Source organism: Pseudophryne corroboree, chromosome 8 (assembly GCF_028390025.1).
Source record: "Pseudophryne corroboree isolate aPseCor3 chromosome 8, aPseCor3.hap2, whole genome shotgun sequence".
NCBI classification, from domain to species: Eukaryota; Metazoa; Chordata; class Amphibia; order Anura; family Myobatrachidae; genus Pseudophryne; species Pseudophryne corroboree.
The window spans coordinates 22,612,161-22,640,095 of NC_086451.1; the positions used below are offsets into that span (position 1 = coordinate 22,612,161).

A 27,935-nucleotide genomic window follows, 5' to 3' on the forward strand; every position below is an offset into this window, starting at 1 on the left:
TGAGGTGCAGGTGAGGATACTGAAGTGATAGTTATGTCTTTTTGTCTTGCCAGGTGGCTTATCTGCACATAGGTATACAATATGCATACACCCCAGCTGTCTCAGGACGCAATGTCCCATGGGTGGGGGCAGATCGAGGGACACTCTGTCTCGCCCAGTGCGCTGAGAGAAGCTGGGGACTGCACAGAAGCTGGCGGAAGTGCTGGGCAAGCCTCCAGCAAGACAATTACAGGGGCATGACGTGGCACAAAACGTCTTCCAAAAGAGGGGATGTCCCGCCTCTCAATCTGATAATTTTGAGGGAGTATGCTTATGCGTCGCCTCAGGGCTTGTCAGTACCCCGAAATGGGTTAAATAAATCACCTAGGCAAGTGGTGAGTAAAAGACTTATTATATAACACCACACAGCACAAAGTAATAGCAGAAACGATCGCTGCAAATGACGCACACTCCCGTCCATCAGCACCACCTGTGCAGCTGTTTTCGACGCACACTGGTGTTTCTAAGTTAGACGAGTATCTTTTCGCTGCGCCATTTTTCCGGTGTGGTAACATGTTTCTCTAGTGCAGTACATTGTGGTGTGCCGGCTACTGGAATTCATTTGGTTGGACCAACGCCGACCTACGCCCTGTGCCGGCCACGCCCCCTGAGCGCATCACGCCGTGATGTCAAGAACTGTAACATACGTGTGTACAACTTTTTCCATTTTTGTTCAGGAAACAGGTAATGGGGTACACACACACACACACACACACACACACACATATTTCATTTAAACTCAGAGAATGTTTGTTCCAAAATATTGCAATAACTTGTTAAGCCAGCCAATGCAACACATATATAGAGAGAGAGAGAAATGGCAATAGGGGCGGCACTGAGAGACTTGCAAGGTACGGTGAACAAAACGTGCCTTTTAATTCACTTTCAACACTGTGTAACTGTCTCCATGGACACTGTTTCCCCAGCTCCAGTGCGCCAGCCAGACGGACCAGAGCCACGTCATTTCCTGTGGGCAGAGTGACGTCAGGACCGGGAACTGGGCAGCGTGGCTGGAGGCGGCGGTGCTGACCTCTTTTCACTTAAGGTATTTATACACTGTATTTTGCACTGTTTGGTTATCCTGACGAAGGGGCTGCGTCCCCGAAACGTTGAAAGTGAATTAAAAGGCACGTTTTGTTCACCGTACCTTGCAAGTCTCTCAGTGCTGCCCCTATTGCCATAGGTATACATTGGATCCAGGTCCACGAGGAGAGGGCACGGGAGCAGATTTCCGATATGCTGGGGAGCGTGAGGAGTGCCGGGTCACACCGCATTGTATATATATATATATATATACCCCTGGACCCCCTCCCCCATCCGCATCTCCCTGCACCCGCCACTTCCCCAACCACAGCACCTACTAGGTGATTCATTCATCAGGCCCTGCGTGCGCTGTTCACGCCGTTGCAAGGGGCTACGACCCCTTAACCATTGCACGTCCTTTGTCCGTGCAATATTTAACCATTCACACAATTATGATTGGACGTAATACTCCATATAACAGAAATATTGCACGCCACAAGGGCGTGCAAGGGTTAGACCCTTACGACGGTGTGAAGAGCGCCCGTAGGGTGCGATGAATCACCTAGTATATATATATATATATATTCAGGAAATCCCCTGAAACTTCTACCCACACAAGTAAGTATCCGCCGCTTTTTCAGTCCCTGAGTTTCTCAGCCTCTGGAGGGCTTTGCATTCCTAAGGAGGCTGGGACTGACTGAGTACTCTCCCAGCCCAGCTGCTGCAGGAGTTCAGTGCGAGCCAGTGCAGGGGGAGGTGGATTTGGTTTGTTCTCTTGGTGTCAGTCTCCGGTGCGCAGCCCGTCACTGGCCCACCGCTGTCCCAGACATGGATTCCCGGGTTCTACACCCGCACCAGGCCATTTGGAACCTGTGAGATACCTTCCAGGTATGTACACTGTGACGCCTGAGTAGTGTATGGTAACACGGGAACACAGTACGACTTCCCTCAGGAGATAATGAGATCACAGTCTGCACTATACGTTTGGGCACGTCTTGTATTGTTGCTTCTAGCTGTATAGTTCCAGGTTATTTCTATAGCATACTCCAAGTATAGAACTCTATGGTATCATGTATAGAACTCTATGGTATCATGTATAGAACTCTATGGTATCATGGATGTAGTTTTGCAATTTTTGAGTTCCGCCTTTTGCTTTGCCGTTGCATCTGATGCTGTTTTGCTGCGTAATTGTATATCTATATTTTATTTATTGTCTATGAATGTAAATGGGATGATGACGCCATTCACTGTACTGTGTTGTGTGTTTGACATAAGGCTGGCAACACAAATTCTGCAAGCAAAAAGCGCAACGACTTGCGACCCGACGCGGAATTTGGTGAAAAGTCTGCGGAAATGTTGCTACATTGTAATGTTGCTAAGTGTTAGTCTGCATAGCAACCAATCTCTAGACTCCATATTTCCCTGTGTTACATAAGGGGCAAACACATTAGCTAGGACTTTAGGGGGGCATGTACTAAGCAGCGATAAAAGTGGTGAAGTGAGCCAGTGGAGAAGTTGCCTGCGGCAACCAATCAGCATTGACGTAACATTTATAACACTATAAAAGTATACAGAGCAGCTGATTGGTTGCCATGGGCAACTTCTCCATTGGCTCACTTCTCCACTTTTATCACTGCTGTCCCTGCAAGCTATGCTGGGTACACACGATAGATAGATAGATAGATAGATAGATAGATAGATAGATAGATAGATAGATAGATAGATAGATAGATAGATAGATAGATAGAGATTTATATAGATATATCGTCCGTCGGCTGTAAGAGCGATATATCGCTAAGTACATCAGCTCCCGATATGTATCTTTAAGTAGATCAGCTCCCGTCTGTGACAGCGTTATTCACAGACATATCTCGTCATCCTTGCAGAATGGCATATATACTGTAAATTAGTACATCTATCTGTGTGTATGGGCGACTGACCAGCCGACACGTTAGGCTGGCCGCAGGAACCCCTGACAGTGACATCACAACTAGGCAGGAAGGGCCTAATTCAGAGCTGATTGCTCCGCTGCGATTTTGCAGAGGTTTGCGATCGGATAGTCGCCGCCCAGACAGAGTGAAAATCCGCCCCGTGCAAGTCTGCGTACGCCGTGTGAAAAGTTTTGCAAACGCCGGTCAGCTGCAAATCTGTCTGCAACTCACTCACCATCTAATGATTTTCCAGTCTGTGCGCAGCCCAGGACTTACTCCTACAATGTGATACACACAGGCTGATCAGGGGCGGAGCTGACATCACACACCCTGAAAACGCTTGGGAACGCCTGCGTTTTTCCTGACACTCCCAGAAAACGGGCAGTTACCACCCACAAACGCCCGCTTCCTGTCACTCAGTCTGCGTTCGCCTAGCGATAAAAAAAAACACAGGAATTTTTTGCAGTTTGGCCTCGCGCTTTTTAAATTACCATCCGTGCACATTCGCAGCTGACCGATAATCATCCGCCTTGCGATTTCGCACAACAAATAAATATGGATTAAACAAATAAATCTGGATAAAGCTGGATTTTACATAATTTTTTGCAATATAATATTGTAAATATAAATACATAAACCATCCAGAAGAAGCCCAAACAATAGATATTTAACACACAGGGCTGAATTCATGTTTGTACGCAATCACCGAAATTCATGCAACTGAGCGACTTCGGCAGACTGCGCACGTGCCACGGCGCCCTGATCACGCACCAAAGTGCCTTTGTAATTGCGCTCGCACTGAGATTTGTAACGCTGAGGGATTGACAGGAAGGGAGAGGTAACTAGGAGTGGCGGCAAAAAAACGCCGGGCATGTCTGGCCGTAATCGGGGCGTGTATCTGCCGTCATGTAAGCAGAGAAACATGGCACCAGCGTCACTACTGCCGCGGTCAGTCTGCGAGGCTGTAGACTCACTCAGGCAGTTCATGTTCCCTGTTGTTGCTCTGGTGCTGTGTATGTGTATGCAGTACCTGAGGACTTTGCGATGGCTCCGCACAGTTCCTGACCCCATTTAATTACTTAAAGTGCATCTATCTCGTGCAGAAATGGAGGCCTTGTTTTTGTTAATTAAACAGAGGCCGGTGCCTCACGCCTCAGCAATTTCACTAGCTCCCTGTGATTTGATAAGCTGCATTCTCATGACTGTTAGACCCGCCCACAACATGGCTGCCTTCATGACAACAGGCAGGCTTTTACCTACACTTACTGCCTGCAGTCACCATTACAGGTATAGGATGTCTCGGGGCTGTTAGCTTTGGAGTGTAGTGGCAGAGAGTCAGTCACACACAAAGCAATTCATGGTCTATGTCATACTTGCCTACCCTCCCGGAATGGCCGGGAGGCTCCCGAAAAACGAGTGACCCTCCCGGCCCCCCGGAAGAGCAGGCAAGTCTCCCGATATCCGCGGGTCACCCCCTGCCCGCCGCCCACTTAACGAGTAAAGTGGGCGGTCCGGGCAGGCGATGACGCGATTCTTGTTGAATCGCGTCATCGTAACCACACCCCCTGCTGTATAATGCCAGTAATCGCGGCATTACACAACGGGGGGCGTGACTTAAATGGTGTGGTCCAGAAGCCACGCCCCATTCCGCCTCTGGCCCGCCTCTGTTCCGCCTCTGGCCCGCCCCCCCCCCTGTCACGTCACCTCACTGCCCGCCCCCCTGCTGAGCCGACGGGCTGCTTTCTCCCGGAGAGAGCAGCCCAGAAGTCGGTAACTATGGTCTATGTACAATACGACCCAGATGACCTCTGCATTCAGGCAATATGGCCGCTGCACTTCACTATAGAGAGATAAAGTGGGCGGAGATAAACTACCAACCAACCAGCTCCTAACTGTCATTTTTCAAACACGGCCTGTAACATGGCAGTTAGGAGCTCTCGCCGCCCATCTCAGGGATGTTGATGGCTATGTACTAACATATGCACTCAATATCCCAATGCGGTGACGGAGGCTCCCCCGCGATACTTGTGAGGTGGTGTGCGGGGGGGGGGGGGGGTCTCCGTCACCTCCATGGGCTCTTCACCTGCTCCCCTGCTGCAAAGTCCCATGCTTTAGTACCTAGGGGGTCATTCCGAGCTGATCGTAGCTGTGCTAAATTTAGCACAGCTACGATCAGGCACTCAGACATGCGGGGGGACGCCCATCACACGGGGCTAGTCCGCCCCGCATGTCAGTGCCGTCCCCCCTTCCCCACAGAAATGCGAAAGCATCGCACAGCGGTGATGCTTTTGCATTTCAGGAGTTACTCCCAGCCTGCGGCTGGCCGGGAGAACCTCCTCGCTGCCCCGGGTTGCAGTGGCTCCGTGTGACTTTGCGCAGCCGCCGCGGCCCGTCCCCCCCCCAACGGTCCGGCAACGCCTGCGTTGGCCAGACTGCACCCCCTAAACGACGGCTTAACGCCGCCGCCCGTCCCACCTCCCACCCAGCGGCTGCCTCTGCGGAGCGACGCATGTGCAGTCCCGACCTGAACGCTGCGCTGCGACAAACCACAGCGAGCGATCGGTCGGAATGACCCCCTTAGACCCCTATATCTGTGTGAGAAGGTTAATAATCCATGATTGGCACAATGCATTTCACTTTATACTGGTGTACAGTATCATTGAACGTATAGGTGTACTGGCCATTTATTTCATTGTGCAGTTCTCCTGCAACATATATCCCTGATTAATATGAATACTGAGAGAATTTGAGGCAGTGAGATAGAAAAAGTCTAATCCAGTTGAATCATCAGGCGACTGTCAGTGGCCACAAATGCATTTCCCGCCCTGTCTGACCCTCGTCTGCTCACTACATGACCTTTCATATAATGGGCCGCACTTTACAGAATATGGCTCAGTGTCTGACTAGCGTTAGTCTGTGGTGGTGCTATGGGGGAGGGGGGGGCTGCGTGCCATTGGGTTGATTCACCCATCAATTGGGGTTTCTTTTAATTTGTTAACTCCTTTCTGCCCTGCACCTTTTCCCACTTCTGCTTAATTGATTGAGCAACTTGACTGTTGTATAGAGTTGTTGGAGAAGGGAATTGTGGGTAGAAATGGCCATCGACGGTCAACATCCATCTATACTTTGCCACAAGTGGTCTTTGGGTTTACCATCGATGGCAAAGACTGATGGTTCCCCACCATCGACGTCTGAAAGGCAAAGGCAGGGTATTTTTTCATTCATGGCAAAGTGGACCCCGGCCGTGCTGCTAAGCCCCCCTGCGCCCCTCAGTGACTGGCCCGCCATTCCACACAGCAGGGATGTTCACCGATGGGTCTCTGCATCCATGGTTCTCCAAATGATGGTTTAATGTCATCGATGTTACCTGCTGATTGTATTATCGATGGTTAAACCGCCAATGACCATCCCTAGTTGTGGTAGGTCTGTATCTGTCCCTGGTGATATGTTGGTGGGTTTCACTCTCAGGGGTAAATGTAATAGCCTGCAAGATGCGGCGTCGTGAGTTTCCGGCGAGCCTGGGCCATGTTTTAAAGGGGCAATCATTTAAAAGACAAAACCAGCGATTGCCCCTTTAAAACATTGGCCAGACTAGCAGAAGCTAGTGGTTGGTGTCTTACAGGGGTGCCGAGAGGAGGGGGGGGGGCACCTTCCATGTTTTGCTGACCCTGGTGAAAGGTTGCGCTTTTTCATAAAGGTCACGTGCTGACCGAAACATTGATATCGTTCCGAAAAGTCTATGTAAGGATACATCCCTGGGGTCTATAATGAATTCCTGGTGAGGGCCCCTTTAATATCTGGGGTAAAGCGAGAAAAATCTTCGGTCCGCAATAGACCTCCCCCCATGTCTGTAGCTGGAATGTATCGGATATTAGACAGCCGGAGGGTGACAGGAAGAGTAGCTGGAAAATAGCAGAAATGAGAAGTCCGCTGATCACTATACAAAACAGATGACATCATAGGCAAATCAGTCATTACTATACGGGGTGAGGCAAAAACACCTCACAGATTTTGAAGGTTAACAAAAAAGGCCTGGAGAACGCCATTCCAAATGTTAGTACATAATGTAATAGTGCATGGAACACCATTTGTTTTCAATTGGTTTTGAATCATTTCTTGGAGTACAGCAGCCTTTAGGTCAGTGATGGTAAACCTCCTAATGCTAATGTGTGGACCTCCATTCTAACAGTAAAACATTCTATACCCTTAATACTAAGAAATAATGACACGGAGACTTGAATTTGGCAGAAAATTATTAGCTAGTATTTATTGTACCCTAACCACTAGAAAAACCTGTAAAGGAAATATTAAATTAGCATGTAATATCAACCGAAATATGGGTGCAGAAAAAAGAACGGCTACAACCCAGACAACATTAAAACTCAAACAATCCTAATCTACCACAAAAACCATACATAGGTAATAGGTGCCCAACTCAGACCTCCACGCTGACTACCCACCCCCATGGGTGATGACGCTGCCCCCTGTTGGGTGATCTAGCGGCCTTCAAAGTCAATGGAGGTGAGTGCACCTAAACCACACCAATACTGTAAAAACTGTGACTAACAAGTCAAACTAGAACCTGCCGTTCTTTTCCGCCAACAGCGAAAGACTCTTCCACAGAGTCTTCGCACCGCCACCATACCCTCAACCTAACTCTTGTAACATCTGAAACAGATCCTCCAGGAAAAATATCATCCCTTCCTTGGACAAATGCACACCATCAGGCCGAAAAAGGTGACTTTCACGGAACCGAATCCTAGGGTGGCGAACCACTTTTCCTCCGTGGGCCAATACCCACTTCGCCACCGCTGCGTTCACCTTTTGACTCAATAGGGCGACCGTCCGCCACTCCTCGCCAATGCAACCTTGGCACCATCATGGAGAACACCAAAACACAGCTAGGCCAAGCTGCGGCAACACTGGACAGATCTTCCATCATGGACCATCTCAGCTCTAAAGACGTCCTCTTCTCCAGATCGTTGCCACCCAAGTGGACAACCAGAACCCTAGGGACTCCATGCTCCCTGACTTGACTGACCAATCTACTCTTCAAATCTCGCCACATCATTCCACGCCAACCAAGCCAATGAACACCATGAGCCCGGAGGAAAAACTGCGCCCCTTCCAAGGACAAGAACCTGGCTGCCATGTAAACATAAGAGTGGCCAACTACCCATACTGACAATCCGTCTTCCACCCAACCTAAAGTGAAGGAAAGGAATAAAAATTAGGTTAGTAAATATCCTAACATGAGCGTATTTCATGAATTAACCATGAAGGATCTGCCAAAAGAAAAAGCTTTTCATTTCTTATTGAGTCACGGCCTAGCAGCTCTAAACAAGCTTCAAGCCAATCGAAGCATAACATAAAGGCACAAAGGGAAAGATCAAAATAAAAGAAAGCAAAATAAAAAGGGGTGAGGTGGGGGGGGATGGGGGGGGGGTTAAATGGGAAAACATATAAGAACTCAGCTGGAGGTGAAAGCATAAAACCTGCTGAGGGACTTTGTATTGGAACTAATCAGCCGAATTGTGTAAATTGAGATTCAGTCCGTCAGGTCAGGCAAAAAATTGCAAAAGAACTCCAGACCCCCGCTGCCAGCAGCGGCGAGTAGCTAATCCCTGAGTAGGATGAACAGGGGAGACAGACACAAACTGCACAATGACGTACTTAACCATCCAACAGTAACTTATTAACGTTTGTTAAAACAGAAAAACTCATGAAACCGGACGAATATAACGTTTGTAACTGGAAGACTTCCAGCGCCCCACCGCCTGAATCTCCGCAACGGAAAAACCCGCCGATGCAGCCGACGTCGCAGCCCCAATTCGGAAAGAATGCGTACCGAAAGCAGCGGGTGAAAGGCCCAAGCCGGCCAGACAGCGACTTAGCATCCAACGAAATTGATATTTCGTCAATGGTAAACCGTCATAGTGCAGCAGCCATGACCCCCTCACATCGGGCCGAACTGCTGTATATTTCAATGCCAATCTCACCGGGCACCAAAGTGACCCATCGTCCTCTACCTACTTGGTCCGTCTTAGAGCGACGCAGTCTGCACAGCAAAGACCTCTCACCCACCACCACGTCATCTTGAAGCATGCGCGAATCTGCCCATTTAGATGGCGCTACCAGCTCCAAAACCCGAAAGGCTCCGTGATAAGTCATGGAGAACGCCAACTGGAACAACAGCGACTCAAAAAGTGACGATGCGACACTGACTACAGCACCAATGACAGCTAGTAGCAAGGCCGTATCGATAGGGCACTGCCTATCTGGCGGCGTTGGTGCCCCACGCGCCCACCCTTTCATCGCCTTCACAAGAAGCCCGCTCTTTGTCATGTCAGGAAAACCCTTCATTTTATTAAAAAATGAAATCCCTGCTAGGTACCGGGACACCACCGCTCTGGACCTACCCATGACAAAAAGCTGCCAAATAAAAGAAAGTATCATCCGATGCCCGCTCTTACCTTCCTGACCCAGTCCTCGGACAAACTCTTCCCACTCGCTCCAAGCTTGACCGTGAGCCTTAGGCGTGTTCGGAGCTACTGATCGCATCGCTAGGCCCTCCAGTCCGTTCCGATCACCTGCCAGACATAAACGGGACATTGAAACCCCCGCTCATCGGCCTCAGGTGCCAACAGCCGAAATCTTTCCCACTGCCCGCGAGACAACGCGTCGGCAATTCCGTTCTCAATTCCCGGAACATGCTGCGCGTGGAACCATACATTCCGATGCAAGCATGTCAGCAAAAATTGCGCAAGCACCCTCAAAACCACCAGCGACTTTGCCTGTCAACCTTGGCCTGAGGAAGGCGACATGAGCCTGCCACCGTGTCAATTTCAATACCCAGAAACGACAAACAGGAGACTGGCCCCTCCGTCTTATCCTCAGAAACAGGAACGCCAAAGTGATAAAACAGGGCTCGGATGCTGAACAACAAATCGCTGCAGCGCGGTGAATTCGCCGGTCCCACTTACAGGAAATCAACAAGGCAATGCGCTACCCCGTGACCTCCCATTGAAGACTCCACGCACCAATGCAAAAACGTGCGAAACCTTTCGAAGATGAACAGGAAACGGAACACCCCTTCGGCAAACATTTGTGAAAGAAATATTCCGTTCCGATCCGAAAACCCATAAAACGGAATGAGTCCGGATGTAAAGGGAGCAACCTAAATGCGGATTCAACATCAATCCTAGCCATCAGAGCTCCTGGGCCATAAGTCCGAACAATCCCCAGTGCCTCGTCAAACGACTGGTACACCACCGAACATTGTTCCGGCGGTATTGCGTCATTGACCGACGACCCTGACGGGTAAGAGAGAAGCTGAATGAGCCTAAAGGCGTCCGGAGTCTTCTTGGGGACCACCCCCACTGGAGAAATAACCAAATCATCCAATGGTGGAAGGGGAAATGGGCCATCCATTCTACCCAATCGCACGTCTTTCCCCACCATGTCGCGCAAAACTGACGGGAAAGTGCGAGCGGATTGCAGATTCTTGAAAGCCGCAACCCTAACCTCGCCCGCAACCGGCAGGCGGAAACCAACCTTGAAACCAAAATTTAGCGACCTGCCTATTTGGATACCAGCCAAGCCACTTGGACCTGGCATCCAACTTAATTGGCGTTGGAGCCCTGCGGAGCGTTCCCACTCCCGGATGGTTTACCATAGCCTTGTTTCCCTCCTCTTGCGCCCTGCCTATTCCCCTTAAAACAGTTGGAGGCCGGGTGAATGCCACTGCATTGCAAGCATGAGTGTCGAAAACGACACTGCCTGCCGAAGGAACAAGTCGCATTATGAAATGCGAAACATTTACCCTTCGCTGGCGCCTGCCCACCCCCGCGATTATCAGCTCTTCCTTTCCTGCCCGACCCTGCCTCTGCGCTATTCCCCTGGGCGGATGGCCCAGCACTCTGGCCATCCGCCCCCCGGGTTCCGGGGCTCCTTCGCAGCTTGCGAAGTTCGCGTGACCTGAAGCCACACCTCCACGTCCTTGCACTCGAAATCGATTATCTGCAAGCAATCTTGCTTCTCTCAAAATTTTTTCTCATACGTGCGCCATTCTAACCCTGCTGACGCTCGCTGCATGTCGTGAATCAGGTGCAAATACCGGATGACGTTCATGTGCTCATCTGGCCTTTCCTCCAAATAACACGCCGCAAAGAAGCAGAATCCAGCCAGCCAGTTGTCAAATGACCGGAACGAACTCGCCTCTATTGATTTTTCTCCTGCAGCTATCCCGCACCCCCGCAAAACTGCCGTATAGTCGCAGTGAACTACACCCAGCAAATTACGGCGCTTCTTGGCCCTTCGAGCACTCTCACTAAGCTGCTTGCGTCTCTTCCGCTTCTCCCTCTGCCCTGCCGCCTTTTTTGCGTACTTGGCAGCCCTCTTTGCTCTGGTCGTGCTGCTAACCGCGGACACATGCGACGATAAAGATGAAGAAGAGGAGGAACTAACTGAACTGGTGCGCGCGGAGGAACCTGATGACGAATCCTCCATCTCACCTGATGTTGACTACCGCTCAGACTCAGACGCCACCGCTGTGTGAATCACGAAATCCTCGTCACCGTCATCCTCCATCTCGCCAAGCCCTCCTGGAAGAGAAAACAAGGCACGGGACCCGGAACCCCCCCCCCCCCCCCCCCGCCGGGACCGGCTGTCTAATCCGAGGTGCTCCCGCCTGTTCATCACGCAAGTGCTTCGCCCCCATTGGGGTGGCGAGTTGCCCAACTGCGCCGCGGCCTCCTCCAACTCGCGGCAAGTGCATGCTATCCGCCACACCGCCGCTTCCGACGGCGCTGAAGAAGCCCCCGAAACCCGCCGCGCGCCCGCATGTCTGACCGAACCCGGGGAGGCAGCTGCCACCAGTGGGGCCGACGCCACTGACGTCAGCGCTGACGCCAGGTCCTGCTGGCGAGACTTCCGGGACATCCAGTGCCCCACTCCGTCTCCTGCCCTGGCCTCTATAGGGGGCCGAGGAGGGCCCTGCTTCTGGGTGGACAGGTTGCCTGGGTGACCAGCCGGTCCCACCTCTGACCTCCTGTCCTGCCCTCTGCCCTGCACCTCTTTTGCCCCTTCTGTCCTCCAATGCCTGGCCAGCTATGCCAGCCCTGCCCTGCGCTATTCTGCCTGTTCCCAGCCGGGAGGCCCCAGGTTCTTGAAATCTGGAGCTCCCACCAGCCCTAGGGAAGGTAGCCCTATCTGCCAAATCATTTTCACGCTGGCTCTGGGCAGTTGGTGATTACAGGCACTGTGCTAGTTCCTGGCTCTGGGCAATGGGTGATTACAGGCTCTGTGCTAGTTCCTGGCTCTGGGCAGTGGGTGATTACAGGCTCTGTGCTAGTTCCTGGCTCTGGGCAGTGGGTGATTACAGGCACTGTGCTAGTTCCTGGCTCTGAGCAGTTGGTGATTACAGGCTCTGTGCTAGTTCCTGGCTCTGGGCAGTGGGTGATTACAGGCACTGTGCTAGTTCCTGGCTCTGGGCAGTTGGTAGATACAGGCACTGTGCTAGTTCCTGGCTCTGAGCAGTTGGTGATTACAGGCACTGTGCTAGTTCCTGGCTCTGGGCAGTGGGTGATTACAGGCACTGTGCTAGTTCCTGGCTCTGGGCAGTGGGTGATTACAGGCTCTGTGCTAGTTCCTGGCTCTGGGCCGTGGATGATTACAGGCATTGTGCTAGTTCCTGGCTCTGGGCAGTGGGTGATTACAGGCACTGTCCTAGTTCCTGGCTCTGGACAGTTGGTGATTACAGGCACTGTGCTAGTTCCTGGCTCTGAGCATTTGGTGATTACAGGCACTGTGCTAGTTCCTGGCTCTGGGCAGTGGGTGATTACAGGCTCTGTGCTAGTTCCTGGCTCTGGACAGTTGGTGATTACAGGCACTGTGCTAGTTCCTGGCTCTGAGCATTTGGTGATTACATGCACTGTGCTAGTTCCTGGCTCTGGGCAGTGGGTGATTACAGGCACTATGCTGCTTCCTGGCTCTGGGCAGTGGGTGATTACAGGCTCTGTGCTAGTTCCTGGCTCTGGGCAGTGGGTGATTACAGGCCTGTGCTAGATCCTGGCTCTGGGCAGTGGATGATTACAGGCTCTGCGCTAGTTCCTGGCTCTGGGCAGTTGGTGATTACAGGTGCTGTGCTAGTTCCTGGCTCTGAGCATTTGGTGATTACAGGCACTGCGCTAGTTCCTGGCTCTGGACAGTTGGTGATTACAGGCACTGTGCTAGTTCCTGGCTCTGAGCATTTGGTGATTACAGACACTGTGCTAGTTCCTGGCTCTGAGCAGTTGGTGATTACAGGCACTGTGCTAGTTCCTGGCTCTGAGCAGTTGGTGATTACAGGCACTGTGCTAGTTACTGGCTCTGGACAGTTACTGATTACAGGCGCTGTGCTAGTCCCTGGCTCTGGGCAGTGGGTGATTACAAGCACTGTGCTAGTTCCTGACTCTGGGCAGTGGGTGATTACATGCTCTGTGCTAGTTCCTGTCTCTGGCAATTGGTGATTACAGGCACTGTGCTAGTTCCTGGCTCTGGGCAGTGGGTGATTACAGGCACTATGCTGCTTCTGGCTCTGGGCAGTTGGTAGATACAGGCACTGTGCTAGTTCCTGGCTCTGGGCAGTAGGTGATTACAGGCACTGTGCTAGTTCCTGGCTCTGGGCAGTGGGTGATTACAGGCACTGTGCTAGTTCCTGGCTCTGGACAGTTGGTAATTACAGGCACTGTGCTAGTTCCTGGCTCTGGGCAGTTGGTGATTACAGGCACTGTGCTAGTTCCTGACTCTGGGCAGTGGGTGATTACAGGCATGGTGCTAGTTCCTGGCTCTGGGCAGTTGGTAGATACAGGCACTGTGCTAGTTCCTGGCTCTGGGCAGTGGGTGATTACAGGCTCTGTGCTAGTTCCTGGCTCTGGGCAGTGGGTGATTACAGGCACTGTGCTAGTTCCTGGCTCTGGGCAATGGGTGATTACAGGCATGGTGCTAGTTCCTGGCTCTGAGCAGTTGGTGATTACAGGCACTGTGCTAGTTCCTGGCTCTGGGTAGTGGGTGATTACAGGCACTGTGCTAGTTCCTGGCTCTGGGCTGTGGGTGATTACAGGCTCTGTGCTAGTTCCTGGCTCTGGGCAGTGGGTGATTACAGGCACTGTGCTAGTTCCTGGCTCTGGGCAGTGGGTGATTACAGGCTCTGTGCTAGTTCCTGGCTCTGGGCAGTGGGTGATTACAGGCTCTGTGCTAGTTCCTGGCTCTGGGCAGTGGGTGATTACAGGCACTGTGCTAGTTCCTGGCTCTGGGCAGTAGGTGATTACAGGCACTGCGCTAGTTCCTGGCTCTGGACAGTTGGTGATTACAGGCACTGTGCTAGTTCCTGGCTCTGAGCATTTGGTGATTACATGCACTGTGCTAGTTCCTGGCTCTGGGCAGTGGGTGATTACAGGCACTATGCTGCTTCCTGGCTCTGTGCAGTGGGTGATTACAGGCACTGTGCTAGTTCCTGGCTCTGGGCAGTGGGTGATTACAGGCCTGTGCTTGATCCTGGCTCTGGGCAGTGGATGATTACAGGCTCTGCGCTAGTTCCTGGCTCTGGCCAGTTGGTGATTACAGGTGCTGTGCTAGTTCCTGGCTCTGAGCATTTGGTGATTACAGGCACTGCGCTAGGTCCTGGCTCTGGACAGTTGGTGATTACAGGCACTGTGCTAGTTCCTGGCTCTGAGCATTTGGTGATTACAGACACTGTGCTAGTTCCTGGCTCTGAGCAGTTGGTGATTACAGGCACTGTGCTAGTTACTGGCTCTGGACAGTTACTGATTACAGGCGCTGTGCTAGTCCCTGGCTCTGGGCAGTGGGTGATTACAGGCACTGTGCTAGTTCCTGACTCTGGGCAGTGGGTGATTACAGGCTCTGTGCTAGTTCCTGTCTCTGGCAATTGGTGATTACAGGCACTGTGCTAGTTCCTGGCTCTGGGCAGTAGGTGATTACAGGCACTGCGCTAGTTCCTGGCTCTGGGCAGTTGGTGATTACAGGCACTGTGCTAGTTCCTGGCTCTGAGCAGTTGGTGATTACAGGCACTATGCTGCTTCCTGGCTCTGGACAGTTGGTAATTACAGGCACTGTGCTAGTTTGTGGCTCTGAGCAGTTGGTGATTACAGGCACTGTGCTAGTTCCTGGCTCTGGGCAGTTGGTGATTACAGGCACTGTTCTAGTTCCTGGCTCTGGGCAGTGGGTGATTACAGGCACTGTGCTAGTTCCTGGCTCTGGGCAGTGGGTGATTACAGTCACTGTGCTAGTTCCTGGCTCTGGACAGTTGGTAATTACAGGCACTGTGCTAGTTCCTGGCTCTGGGCAGTTGGTGATTACAGGCACTGTGCTAGTTCCTGACTCTGGGCAGTGGGTGATTACAGGCATGGTGCTAGTTCCTGGCTCAGGGCAGTTGGTGATTACAGGCACTGTGCTAGTTCCTGGCTCTGAGCAGTTGGTGATTACAGGCACTGTGCTAGTTCCTGACTCTGGGCAGTTGGTGATTACAGGCTCTGTGCTAGTTCCTGTCTCTGGGCAATTGGTGATTACAGGCTCTGTGCTAGTTCCTGTCTCTGGGCAATTGGTGATTACAGGCACTGTGCTAGTTCCTGGCTCTGGGCAGTGGGTGATTACAGGCACGGTGCTAGTTCCTGGCTCTGGGCAGTTGGTAGATACAGGCACTGTGCTAGTTCCTGGCTCTGGGCAGTTGGTAGATACAGGCACTGTGCTAGTTCCTGACTCTGAGCAGTTGGTGATTACATGCACTGTGCTAGTTCCTGGCTCTGGGCAGTTGGTAGATACAGGCACTGTGCTAGTTCCTGACTCTGGGCAGTGGGTGATTACAGGCACTGTGCTAGATCCTGGCTCTGGGCAGTGGGTGATTACAGGCACTGTGCTAGTTCCTGGCTCTGGGCAGTGGGTGATTACAGGCACTGTGCTAGTTCCTGGCTCTGGGCAGTGGGTGATTACAGGCTCTGTGCTAGTTCCTGTCTCTGGGCAATTGGTGATTACATGCACTGTGCTAGTTCCTGGCTCTGGGCAGTTGGTAGATACAGGCACTGTGCTAGTTCCTGACTCTGGGCAGTTGGTGATTACAGGCTCTGTGCTAGTTCCTGTCTCTGGGCAATTGGTGATTACAGGCACTGTGCTAGTTCCTGGCTCTGGGCAGTTGGTGATTACAGGCACTATGCTGCTTCCTGGCTCTGGGCAGTGGGTAATTACAGGCACTGTGCTAGTTCCTGGCTCTGGACAGTTGGTGATTACAGGCACTGTGCTAGTTCCTGGCTCTGAGCAGTTGGTGATTACAGGCACTGTGCTAGTTCCTGGCTCTGGACAGTTGGTAATTACAGGCACTGTGCTAGTTCCTGGCTCTGAGCAGTTGGTGATTACAGGCACTGTGCTAGTTCCTGGCTCTGGGCAGTTGGTGATTACAGGCACTGTGCTAGTTCCTGGCTCTGTGCAGTGGGTGATTACAGGCGCTGTGCTAGTTCCTGGCTCTGGGCAGTGGGTGATTATAGGCACTGTGCTGGTTCCTGGCTCTGGGCAGTTGGTGATTATAGGCACTGTGCTAGTTCCTGACTCTGGGCAGTGGGTGATTACAGGCTCTGTGCTAGTTCCTGTCTCTGGCAATTGGTGATTACAGGCACTGTGCTAGTTCCTGGCTCTGGGCAGTGGGTGATTACAGGCACTGTGCCAGTTCCTGGCTCTGGGCAGTTGGTAGATACAGGCACTGTGCTACTTCCTGGCTCTGGGCAGTTGGTAGATACAGGCACTGTGCTACTTCCTGGCTCTGGGCAGTTGGTAGATACAGGCACTGTGCTATTTCCTGGCTCTGGGCAGTTGGTAGATACAGGCACTGTGCTACTTCCTGGCTCTGGGCAGTTGGTAGATACAGGAACTGTGCTACTTCCTGGCTCTGGGCAGTTGGTAGATACAGGCACTGTGCTACTTCCTGGCTCTGGGCAGTTGGTAGATACAGGCACTGTGCTACTTCCTGGCTCTGGGCAGTTGGTAGATACAGGCACTATGCTACTTCCTGGCTCTGGGCAGTTGGTAGATACAGGCACTGTGCTACTTCCTGGCTCTGGGCAGTTGGTAGATACAGGCACTGTGCTACTTCCTGGCTCTGGGCAGTTGGTAGATACAGGCACTGTGCTACTTCCTGGCTCTGGGCAGTTGGTAGATACAGGCACTATGCTAGTTCTTCACTAAAGGTAATTGGTGATACTTTGATACTTGTGCTATTCCTGGCTATTGTGAAGTAGTGATTTGTTTGAGAATTACAGCACTTCTCCAAATCTGTATAGAAGATGATCTAGAATTGTTTCCTCTGCAAATGAGACTTCCTCTATACAGTATAATGAAGGGAAATTAAGTCTCTCTGGACCAGATCTGGTAATAAAGAGCAGTTCATTTTACTTAGTTACACAGTAAGTGCATTTTCTTGAGGATTTTTTAGGGGTAAAATGTGTAACACAATGACAGCTAGAGAGCATTCTAGTGACCCCCGTACAATACACAGAGAACATTCTAGTGATTCATTGTCCATACAGAAAGTATTCTAGTGACCCCTGTACAATACAGAAAGCATTCTAGTGACCCCTGTACGATACAGAAAGTATTCTAGTGACCCCTGTACGATACAGTAAGCATGTACAATACAGAACGCATTCTAGTGACCCCTGTACAATACAGAAAGCATTCTAATGACCCCTGTACAATACAGTGAGCATTCTAGTGACCCCTGTACAATACAGTAAGCATTCTAGTGATCCCTGTACAATACAGTAAGCATTCTAGTGACCCCTGTACAATACAGAAAGCATTCTAGTGACCCCTGTACAATACAGAAAGCATTCTAGTGACCCCTGTACAATACAGAAAGCATTCTAGTGACCCCTGTACAATACAGTAAGCATTCTAGTGACCCCCGTACAATACAGTAAGCATTCTAGTGATTCATTGTCCATACAGAAAGCATTCGGGATGTAGTTATGTGAATGGCGGTCAGACGCAGCAATAGCATCCTCGCTAATACTAATAGGAGGCGTCTATCTCTTACAGACGTCCCCTGCTGCATTAGAATTGTAGAGTGGAGAAGTGAGCCAGTGGAGCCATGGCAACCAATCAGCTGCTCTGTATAATTGTATAGTATGCAAATTATAAATGTTACTTCAATGCTGATTGGTTGCCATGGGCAACTCCTCCACTGGCTCACTTCTCCACTCTTTGCACTGCTTAGTACATTCCCCCCCTTAGTGGTCTATTCATGAAGCAGTGAAAAGTGTGGAGAAGTGAGCCTGTGGAGAAGTTGCCCATGGCAACCAATCAGCTGCTACATAGAATTTTATAGAATGCACTTTATAAATGTTACCTCAACACTGATTGGTTGCCATGGGCAATTTCTCCACTGGATCACTTCTCAGCACTTCACTGCTTCATGAATAGACCCCTTATTAAACTGTTGAAAGAGATCAATTTGAAATCAGACAGATCTCTGTGTACCATTACCCAGTACAGTTGCCTACACACCCATAATATGCCCTCAGATCATAGGGCCTAATTCAGACCTGGTCGCTGGGCTGCGTTTTCTTACAGCCTGTGATCAGGTCTGAACTGCGCATGTGTATGCACCGCAATGAGCAGGTGCGTTGGTCCGCAGCGACGGGATGGTGCGAGAAAAGCGATCGCACGGGTGATCGCTTGGTGACTGACAGGAAGAGGCCGTTTGTGGGTGGCAACTGACCGTTTTTAAGGAGTGTCCGGAGAAACACAGGAGGGACCAGGCGTTTGAACGCGTTTGGCTTTTGGTTTCTGACGTCAGCTCCAGCCCCGATCATCACACTGAAGGGGTAAGTCCTGAGCTGTGCAGAGACTGCACAAACTTCTGCTGCACAGCAATTTCCCCTCTCCCGGTAGGCGGCGACTACCTGATTGCAGGGATGCAAAAAACGCACCCTAGCGATCAGGGCTGAATTAGGCCCACTAGTAAGTGCCGCCTGACCACCCAGAAACACCCATTCTACCGTAATAACCTGAGCCGCCTGAAACAAAAAAAGCAAACAGTTATGCGCAATTCTGACTCCCCGACAGGGAGTTCAGAAACGACACAGAATCATTTGTTATATTCTGGAGACCTGTTATATCAGCGCACGGGGGGAAGACTTATCAAATCTTGGACAGAGACAGAATACCAACCAATCAGCTTCCGTCGTTTTTCAGGCTGTGCTAGAAAAAAGAGAAGCTGATTGGTTGGGACTTAAGTGAAAGCCTTTACTTGCAGGGGCACACTCTGCACATGCCCAGATGCACAGTGTGGAGTGTGCAGAGGGAGCATGCAGCGGCTGTCTGCAGAAAGAAGCTGAATGTTAATTATAGAATATAAATAGAAATAAATTACCTGCACCCAAGGATCTCGGATGGTGAGCTGCTCCTGTAACCCGATCAGCTGAGCTGTGCGGTCAGTGGAGGTGTATGGCAGGATTTTCACAGCAGCTCAGCTGATCGCACAGCTCAGCTGATCTGGTTCCTACAGCAGCCCACCGATCAGAGATCCCGGTGTGCAGGTAAGTTTTATTTTATTTTGTTTCTATTATAACCATTTCTTTTTTTTCTGCATGCAGCCTGTGTCCTAGCATACACTGGTGGATTACAGACGGTTCCGGTATGAATGGTCGACCATGTTATGGTCGACAGTCATTAGGTCGACCACTATTGGTCGACATTGACATGGTCAACATGGACACATGGTCGACACATGAAAATGGTCGACACATGAAAGGTCGACATATGAAAAGGTCGACATGAGTTTTTAACTTTTTTTTTGTTGTTGTCGTTTTTTGCGTAAAGTGACTGGGAACCCCAATTAGTGCACCGCGTCCCCTCGCATGGCTCGCTTCGCTCGCCATGCTTCGGGCATGGTGCCTTCGCTCCGCTACCGCTTCGCTCGGCACACTTTACCGTTCCAATCGTAGTCCATGTGGATCGTAAAGTATGGAAAAGTTCCCCAAAAGAAAAAAAAGTTAAAAAATGCATGTCGACCTTTTCATGTGTCGACCTTTCATGTGTCGACCATTTTCATGTGTCGACCATGTGTCCATGCCGACCATGTCAATGTCGACCAATAGTGGTCGACCTAATGACTGTCGACCATAACATGGTCGACCATGTGAACGGATACCATTACAGACGCCGTCTCCAGGCTCTGCTCTGCCTGTCAGAGAAGGACTACGGGATATGGACCAAAGCCTCTTACAATGCCATCTGAAGATGGCATTATTTAAAAAATGCTTGGTCCTAAAAGATTTAACAATTGAAAAACTGTGATAAAATTATGTGAAACTACAATCATGTGAATAGGGTGTGAAAATATCCATGTTAACATTATTTTAGTAGAAAAAGATTGATTAATAAGCCCCTAGGGGAGTGAATAGTTATATTTTCATACATTCAGCACTAATGTATGATTAAACACTAATTGCAACTGTAAAAAAAACACTAAAATTGCTAAAACTGAGTTAGTTTTCTTACATAAGTTCAGAAACCTTTGCAAAGTTGTCTTAGGTTTATACCAAGTCTCTGGCCATCAAACATATACTTGTCAGTACATCCAAGAGCTAACGCATTTCACAGAGTCCTCCCAGACTCCCAAGAGGAGATATCCTAATTCTCTTTCTTGGGAAGGGGGCAGGGCCTTAACGACACCATTTGATGCATATCATGTCATAAGGGGTCCACCCCCCCCCCCCCTCCAAGAAGATACAAATCAAGTATTTGAATTACTGGTGCGGGGTCCCTTGCCCCTTCCTCAAACTTGTACCCAACTTTGTTGCTACGTCCTAATATTAACAGCTAAAGCCTGAAATACTACAATTAAAATTCTCCCCTCCATTCTCTTCATTATAACATAACCCCTTCCACACATAGGCCCAGATTTATCAAGCCTTTGAGAGTGATACATTGCATGGTGATAACCTACCAACCAATCAGCTCTTAACTGTCATTTTTCAAACTCAGGGGCAGATGTATGAAGCCTGGAGACAGCATAAGGAAGTGATAAACCAGTGATATGTGCAAGGTGATAAACGCACTAGCCAATCAGCTCCTAACTGTTAATTTACATATTGGAACTGATTGGCTGGTGCGTTTATCACCTTGCACATATCACTGGTTTATCACTTCCTTATGCCTTCTCCAGGTTAATACATCTGCCCCACAGCCTGTAACATGGCAGTTAGGAGATGATTGGTTGGTACTCTATCACCGTGCAATGTATCACTCTCCAAGACTTGATAAATCTGGACCATAATATATTCTCATTATCCAGCAATCCTGTGCTTTAATCTAATCCACCCTTAATCTATGCGGTTCCTCGTTAATGTATCTCTATGAACCTATATTTAGGAATTCCAGAAAACCTGTGACGCTGAAGGAAAACTGAGGTAAGTGTGAGATTGCTTGTACAGAACAATTAGCTAACTAGTACTACCCCTTGTTACTATAAGAACAATGGGGGTAATTCAGATCTGATCGCAGCAGCAACATTTTTAGCAGTTGGGCAAAACCATGTGCACTGCAGGGGGGGGGGGGGCAGATGTAACAAGTGCAGAGACAGTTAGATTTGGGTGGGTTATATGTGCAGGGTAAATACTGGCTGCTTTATTTTTACGCTGCAATTTAGATTTCAGTTTGAACACACTCCACCCAAATCTAACTCTCTCTGCACGTGTTACATCTGCCCCCCCCCCCCCCCCCCCCCCCCCCCCCCGCATGCACATAGGGGGTAATTCCGAGTTGATCCCAGCATCAAATTGTTAGTAGTTGGGTAAAGCCATGTGCACACTGCAGGGGAGGGGGGCAGATGTAACATGTGCAGAGAGAGTTAGATTTGGGTGGGGTGTGTTCAAACTGAAATCTAAATTGCAGTGTAAAAATAAAGCAGCCAGTATTTGTATTTACCCTGCACAGAAACAAAATAACCCACCCAAATCTAACTCTCTCTGCACATGTTATATCTGACCCCCCGGCAGTGCACATGGTTTTACCCAACTGCTAACAAATTTGATGCTGCGATCAACTCTGAATTAGGCCTAATGTGTATTTGCCCCGGGACATACACTAATGCTATCCAATAATAACCAGGATTACAGAGGAGGCACACAGGCCGTCTGCTGGCAAATGCTGGTTTGTACAAGATACAGAAATTATAAATGATTTTCTAGTATATGGAAAAGTCCATTTTAACTTTTTGTTAAGACGTAACCTCTTCACTCGCTTTAATTGTCCTCCCATAGCCCCTGTAGAGTGTAAGCTTTTGACAGCAGGGCCCTTTCTCCCTCCGAGGTCTCTACGTAATTATGCAACCTGCAGATATTCGGGAACCCCTGTGGTACCATATCAATAAATAATGTTGCAGGCAGGTTGGCTGATTCAGATTGTTTGGCGTAAACTGGAACGTAGATCAGCGGAGTGGATATGAAGAAGCCGTTAAAAGATCTGACGCTTTGCCAAAAATCTCTCAGAGTTTTTTTGTTGATAAGGCTAATCTGCTTTATATGAAGTGAGCGGTGTGGTCATAGTGCGTGTATAGACAGCTGTGGAAAATATTCTCATGCTTGTTATCTCCATGTGCCTACAGATGTACTTTCCCTGCCGCAGGGTAACTGGAAGGTGCAAGGTCTGTTCCACTATAAGTAGAGCGGGCCATAGCACCCAGCTGCAAGGTTTTCCTAATTGGGGCTGTGATAAGCGTGTGTGCCCATGCTACTTGTGGCCATGGTCATAGGCAAACGCAAGGGGGGTTTCTGGTTCCCCCCTCTCCTCTTGGCAAGTGGCGCAAATGATAACAACAATTGCAATGGTATATAATCAGATTATTAGAGCTGCCGCAACGTCATGCAGTTTAAGGTGTGTGTGTTTCTTAAGGGGCCTACACACTGGCCGACATGACTGCACGATATGAACGATCTCGTTCATTAATGAACGAGATACCGTTCATATCGTGCAGTGTGGAGGCTCCAGCGATGAACAATCCGCGGCCCCGCGCTCGTTCATCGCTGGTCCCCCGTCGGCTGTACATGCAGGCCAATATGGACAATCTCATCCATATTTGCCTGCACTTCAATGCAGCCGGGTGACGGGGGGAGTGAAGAAACTTCACTCCCCCCGTCACTGCCCCTCCGCCACCGGTCGGCCGTCGGGCAGCTCGGCGGCGGATCGGCCAGTGTGTAGGGCCTATAAGTCCTCCATCAGTGCACTGGAACAGAGAGTAGCTACCAAGAAGAAGAGACAGGAGCCTTACCATGAGGTGGGAGAATGTTTGCATAGAAAGCAATGTATTTATAGAAAGCAAAATATGTATTTATTTATTATAGTATGTTTAACCTTTTCCTGATTACTTTTCTTATTTATATTATGTAAATATGTTTACTGCAGCCTACACTATAGACCATATATTGTGTTAAATATTAATACTGTATTCCATGTTCCGACAAGTGGGAGATTGTGGATTGCATCTGGAAACCCCCCCTCTAGAAATCCTGCATTTGCCACTGATGGTAAAGTCATATCAGAGTTAGCCCTAGCCAACAAACCTGAAGGGCTAGGGTTAGGGTAGGGTTGGTGAGAGGGGTATAATAATTACCCCCGTCTGGTGTCGGGATTCTCGCTGTCACTGGCATAGTGCTCTCTCTGTATCGCGCCCTTTGTAAGCTTGTGAGTTTCAGCATCATTTTTGCTTGGAACTGATCATAGCGGTGGAAATACAAGATGGCCGGGAGAATTCGTGTTCTGCCTTAATTATACTATCTCACGTCCCGGTTTAATGAGTTCTTTGGTATATTAACCCTCCACGTTCCTATCACTTCTACCTGTCTGACAAATTGAACTGCGTAACACTGTTTCTCCTTCATGAACATGTATCTCTCAGAGCTACACGCTGAGCAGCTGGTGGCACATTAATCAATACAGGAGACTTTGTTGTGACAACATTCAGCTCCCGGACAAAGGAGATTGTTACTTGAATGTATTCATGCAAATGAGAACTGCAAATTGCTGGGATATTTGCTTGGCACGTGTGTCTCAGGTGTAGTCAGGTGCCCGTACATGTCTGTACATCCTCTACCATGACCTCCTGGTGCCCTTCTAATACCAGCCAGGGGAGCACAAATATTGGGGGTGCTCGAGCACCCGCGCAGAGCTGGGTCCAATGACACCAGCCTTGCTCTAACCCCGGGGACATCACTGAAGTACAATCACTAAGGAGCCGATTCATTAGTATCTATACGCCTATTATGGTAAGATGAACACAGGGCCGGATCTAGACCTTGCGGCGCCCCGGGCGAAAAAATAGGGGCGTGGCTTCATGGAAAAGAGGCGTGGTCAGTTATGCCCCCTGTAGCTGTGCCCACAGTAGTATTGCCCCCAGTACTGCGCCCCCTGTCGAGTTGTGCCCCCAGTACTGTGCCCCCTGTAGAGTTGTGCCCCCTAGTTGCGCTGCTTAAAAAAAAATAAAAAAAAATTAATACTTACAATCCCCGTTCCTGTTTTCTGACCGCTGCTGCCCTCCGTCTCCGGCCGCCGGCGCCGCTCCTCAGATCTATGGGAGAGACGTCATGACGTCTCTCCCATAGCACCGCATAGACACTAGAGGTCAATTATGACCTCTAGCATCTATGTGCCGCTCCCACAATGCAGTGTGGTGCTCAATGACTTCATCGTACACTGCACAGCACCGGGCATCTAAACAGCACCGGGCGGCACCAGTAGCGGATCTTGCCACGGCGGCGGCGCCCTCTGGACAGCGGCAGTGCCCTGGGCAAAAATCCTGCTTGCCCATAGCAAGATCCGCTACTGGCTGAACATCACCGCCTTGGTGCTTGGGACACCTTATTGGGTGATTGTATGACGTCGATCTGGATTGACAAGTCTCTTTAATCAGGTGTCCTGATGACCAAAAAAAGAAACCTGCAACCTCTACAGATAAACCTTGGATGGAGATAAAGTGCCAACCAATCAGCTCCTAACTGCCACGTTACAGGCTGTGTTTTGTAAAATGACAGTTAGGAGCTGATTGGTTGGCACTTTATGTTCGTCTACTTTATCTCCATCCAAGGCTTCGTAAATATACCCCAATGTCCTACACCAGTCAGGGGGGTACCTGGCATTCCAGGAAGGGCAGTGATCACAGATGTGAAACTTTATTGAATTCTGCTCATCAAAAGTAACATTAAAAAAGGTAATTCCTCTTTAAAATTTGTCATCAGTCATTTAGAACAGTGGTTCTCAAACTCGGTCCTCAGGATGCATGTTTTGCAGGTAACCCAGCAGGTGCACAGGTGTATTAATTAATCACTGACACATTTTAAAAGGTCCACAGGTGGAGTTAATTATGTCACTTGTGATTCTGTGAGGAGACCTGCAAAACATGCACTGTGTGGGGTCCTGAGGACCGAGTTTGAGAACCTGTGATTTAGAAAATTGTGACATTGCAAGTCCACGGCACAAATTTCCCTTTATTTACCTAGTGACTGCGTATTATGTTACGTTGTGCAATAGGGAAGAAAATAATAAAACTAAACTGGGTATTAATAGACAGAAAGGTCAGAGGGCCCTGCTCGCATGCTTACACTCTATAGCAGGCTTTCCCAACCACGGTCCTCAAGGCACACCAACAGTGCATGTTTTAGTGATATCCAGGCTTCAGCACAGGTGACTTAATTAGTAGCTCAGTTATTTTGATTTAACCATCTGTGCTGCAGCCTGGATATCACTAAAACCTGTACTGTTGGTGTGCCTTGAGGACCGTGGTTGGGAAAGCCTGCTCTATAGGATAATAGGAGTTTGATACATGAGGTGAAGTGCTGCGTACAGTAATATTGGACTGCATGGGTAATTAGTGCTTGGTGGCTATATGATCCAGCAATACAGCAGTGCTGGTCTGGAGTCAGGTACTTGTGTTAGTATAGAAAGAGAACACATGTAAGTTTTATGTGAGCTGTGTAGAGGGGTGGTCATTGGGTACAATAGCTTGGGCAAGGTAAGTGGGTGGTTTCTGCAATTGGACAAGGTTTTCTGAAGAAGGGAGTATTCAGGGAACGTTTGACGGTTTGGAGGCTGGGAGAAAGTCCTGCTGTGCGAGTGAGGGCATTGTGAAGAGTGGGTGCACCCCCTGGGAAAGTCTTGTGAACTGGAACGGTAATGAGCGCAGATTAGAGTGACAGATCTTGTGCCGAGCAGGGGGGGTCAAGTTGGGAGATGTTTTGATAAGATCCTTTGTCAGGCCAGGTCCTGTTGCACATATACACCAGTAATTACAAGTAACTTGCACCATGCAGGTGGGTGGGGGTGCGGCTTTCTGACCACACCTTCGTTAACCCTTATGCAAAAACTACATTTAAAGAAGATTTAGGGGTGGAGAATTTGTCATTATGGGAGGGTTGCCGTCTTCGTTGGATGCCCAACCATTTTCTCTGCACAAAGGATACTACGGGGAAATGGGAGGTACTAAAATTCCTGCTAGCTAAAAATACACTCAAATTTATTCCTATGAGCAGCAAAAAAAGGAATAAAAATCATAAACCGATGTGGCTTAACAAAAAGATTAAGGAACTTATGGGCAAGAAAAGGCGAGCATTTAAAAAATACAAATCTGACGGGGAAGCAGAGTCATTTCAGCACTATAAGGAATGTAACAAAATTTGCAAAAAGGAAATAAGAGCCGCTAAAGTAGAAACTGAAAAACTAGTAGCAAAGGAAAGCAAAGCGAATCCCAAAAAATTATTTAAATACATTAATAGCAAGAGATTAAAGAAGGAGAGTATAGGCCCTTTAAAAGACAAGTTGGGAGTCTTAAGCAAAAATGATAATGACATAGCGGACACACTAAATGAGTTTTTTTCAACAGTATTCACTAGAGAGGACCCAATTCAGGGACTGACACACAATCTCAATAATGAGAATATCCCACTGATAGGTACTTATTTAAGCGAGGAAGTAGTCTGTGACCGATTAAAACATTTAAAGATTAATAAATCACCAGGGCCCGATGGTATTCACCCATGGGATCTAATGGAGCTTCACTCTGAACTGGCAAAACCGCTATCTTTGATCTTTAAGGATTCAGTTATATCAGGTATGGTTCCCAAAGACTGGCGTATAGCGGAAGTAGTGCCTATATTCAAAAAGGGAAGTAAAGCTGAACCAGGTAATTATAGACCAGTTAGTCTTACATCTATAGTGGGGAAAGTATTGGAAGGTATTCTAAGAGATAGTATTCAGAAGTTCCTTGAAGTCAATAAGGTCATTAAAAGGAATCAACATGGGTTTATGAAGGACAGATCCTGTCAAACCAACTTACTTGGCTTTTATGAAACAGTAAGCGCAAACCTAGATCAGGGTAAAGACGTGGATGTAATCTTTTTAGACTTTGCCAAAGCGTTCGATAAAGTACCACACATGAGACTTATCTACAAGCTACAAGAATAAGGGCTAGGAAGCACAATATGCACTTGGGTCAAAAACTGGTTAGATAATAGGGAGCAGCGCGTTGTGGTTAATGGATCTTTTTCAACTTGGACTGAAGTGCTAAGTGGTGTGCCGCAAGGCTCAGTATTAGGACCGCTATTGTTCAATATTTTCATTAACGACCTAACAGAAGGTCTAGAGAGCATGGTGTCAATTTTTGCAGATGATACCAAATTGTGTAAGGCTATAAATACAGAGGAGGATGCCGAGTCTCTTCAGAACGACTTAGTTAAATTAGAAGCATGGGCAGCCAAATGGAGAATGCGCTTCAACACAGACAAGTGTAAGGTAATGCACTGTGGTAACAAGAACAAAAATTACACCTACCTACTAAATGGGGTAAAATTAGGGGATTCTGTACTGGAAAAGGACTTAGGTGTCCTCATAGATAGCAAGCTAAGC

General features: G+C 49.1%; 1 protein-coding gene across 3 annotated transcripts in view; it reads left to right on the forward strand.

Moving 5' to 3' along the window:
• Positions 1-1,783: 1,783 nt before the first annotated feature.
• Positions 1,784-27,935, forward strand: part of TOR4A (torsin family 4 member A) — a 52,747-nt gene continuing 26,595 nt past the window's right edge. Inside the window, exon 1 of one of the 3 annotated variants that reach the window (XM_063936056.1) lies at positions 1,784-1,950. The gene's annotated coding sequence lies outside the window, so the exon portion shown is untranslated. Of the gene's footprint in view, positions 1,951-17,138; positions 17,225-21,384; positions 21,452-27,935 lie in introns of those variants that run through there. The other 2 variants (XM_063936057.1, XM_063936058.1) reach the window with 2 other exon arrangements.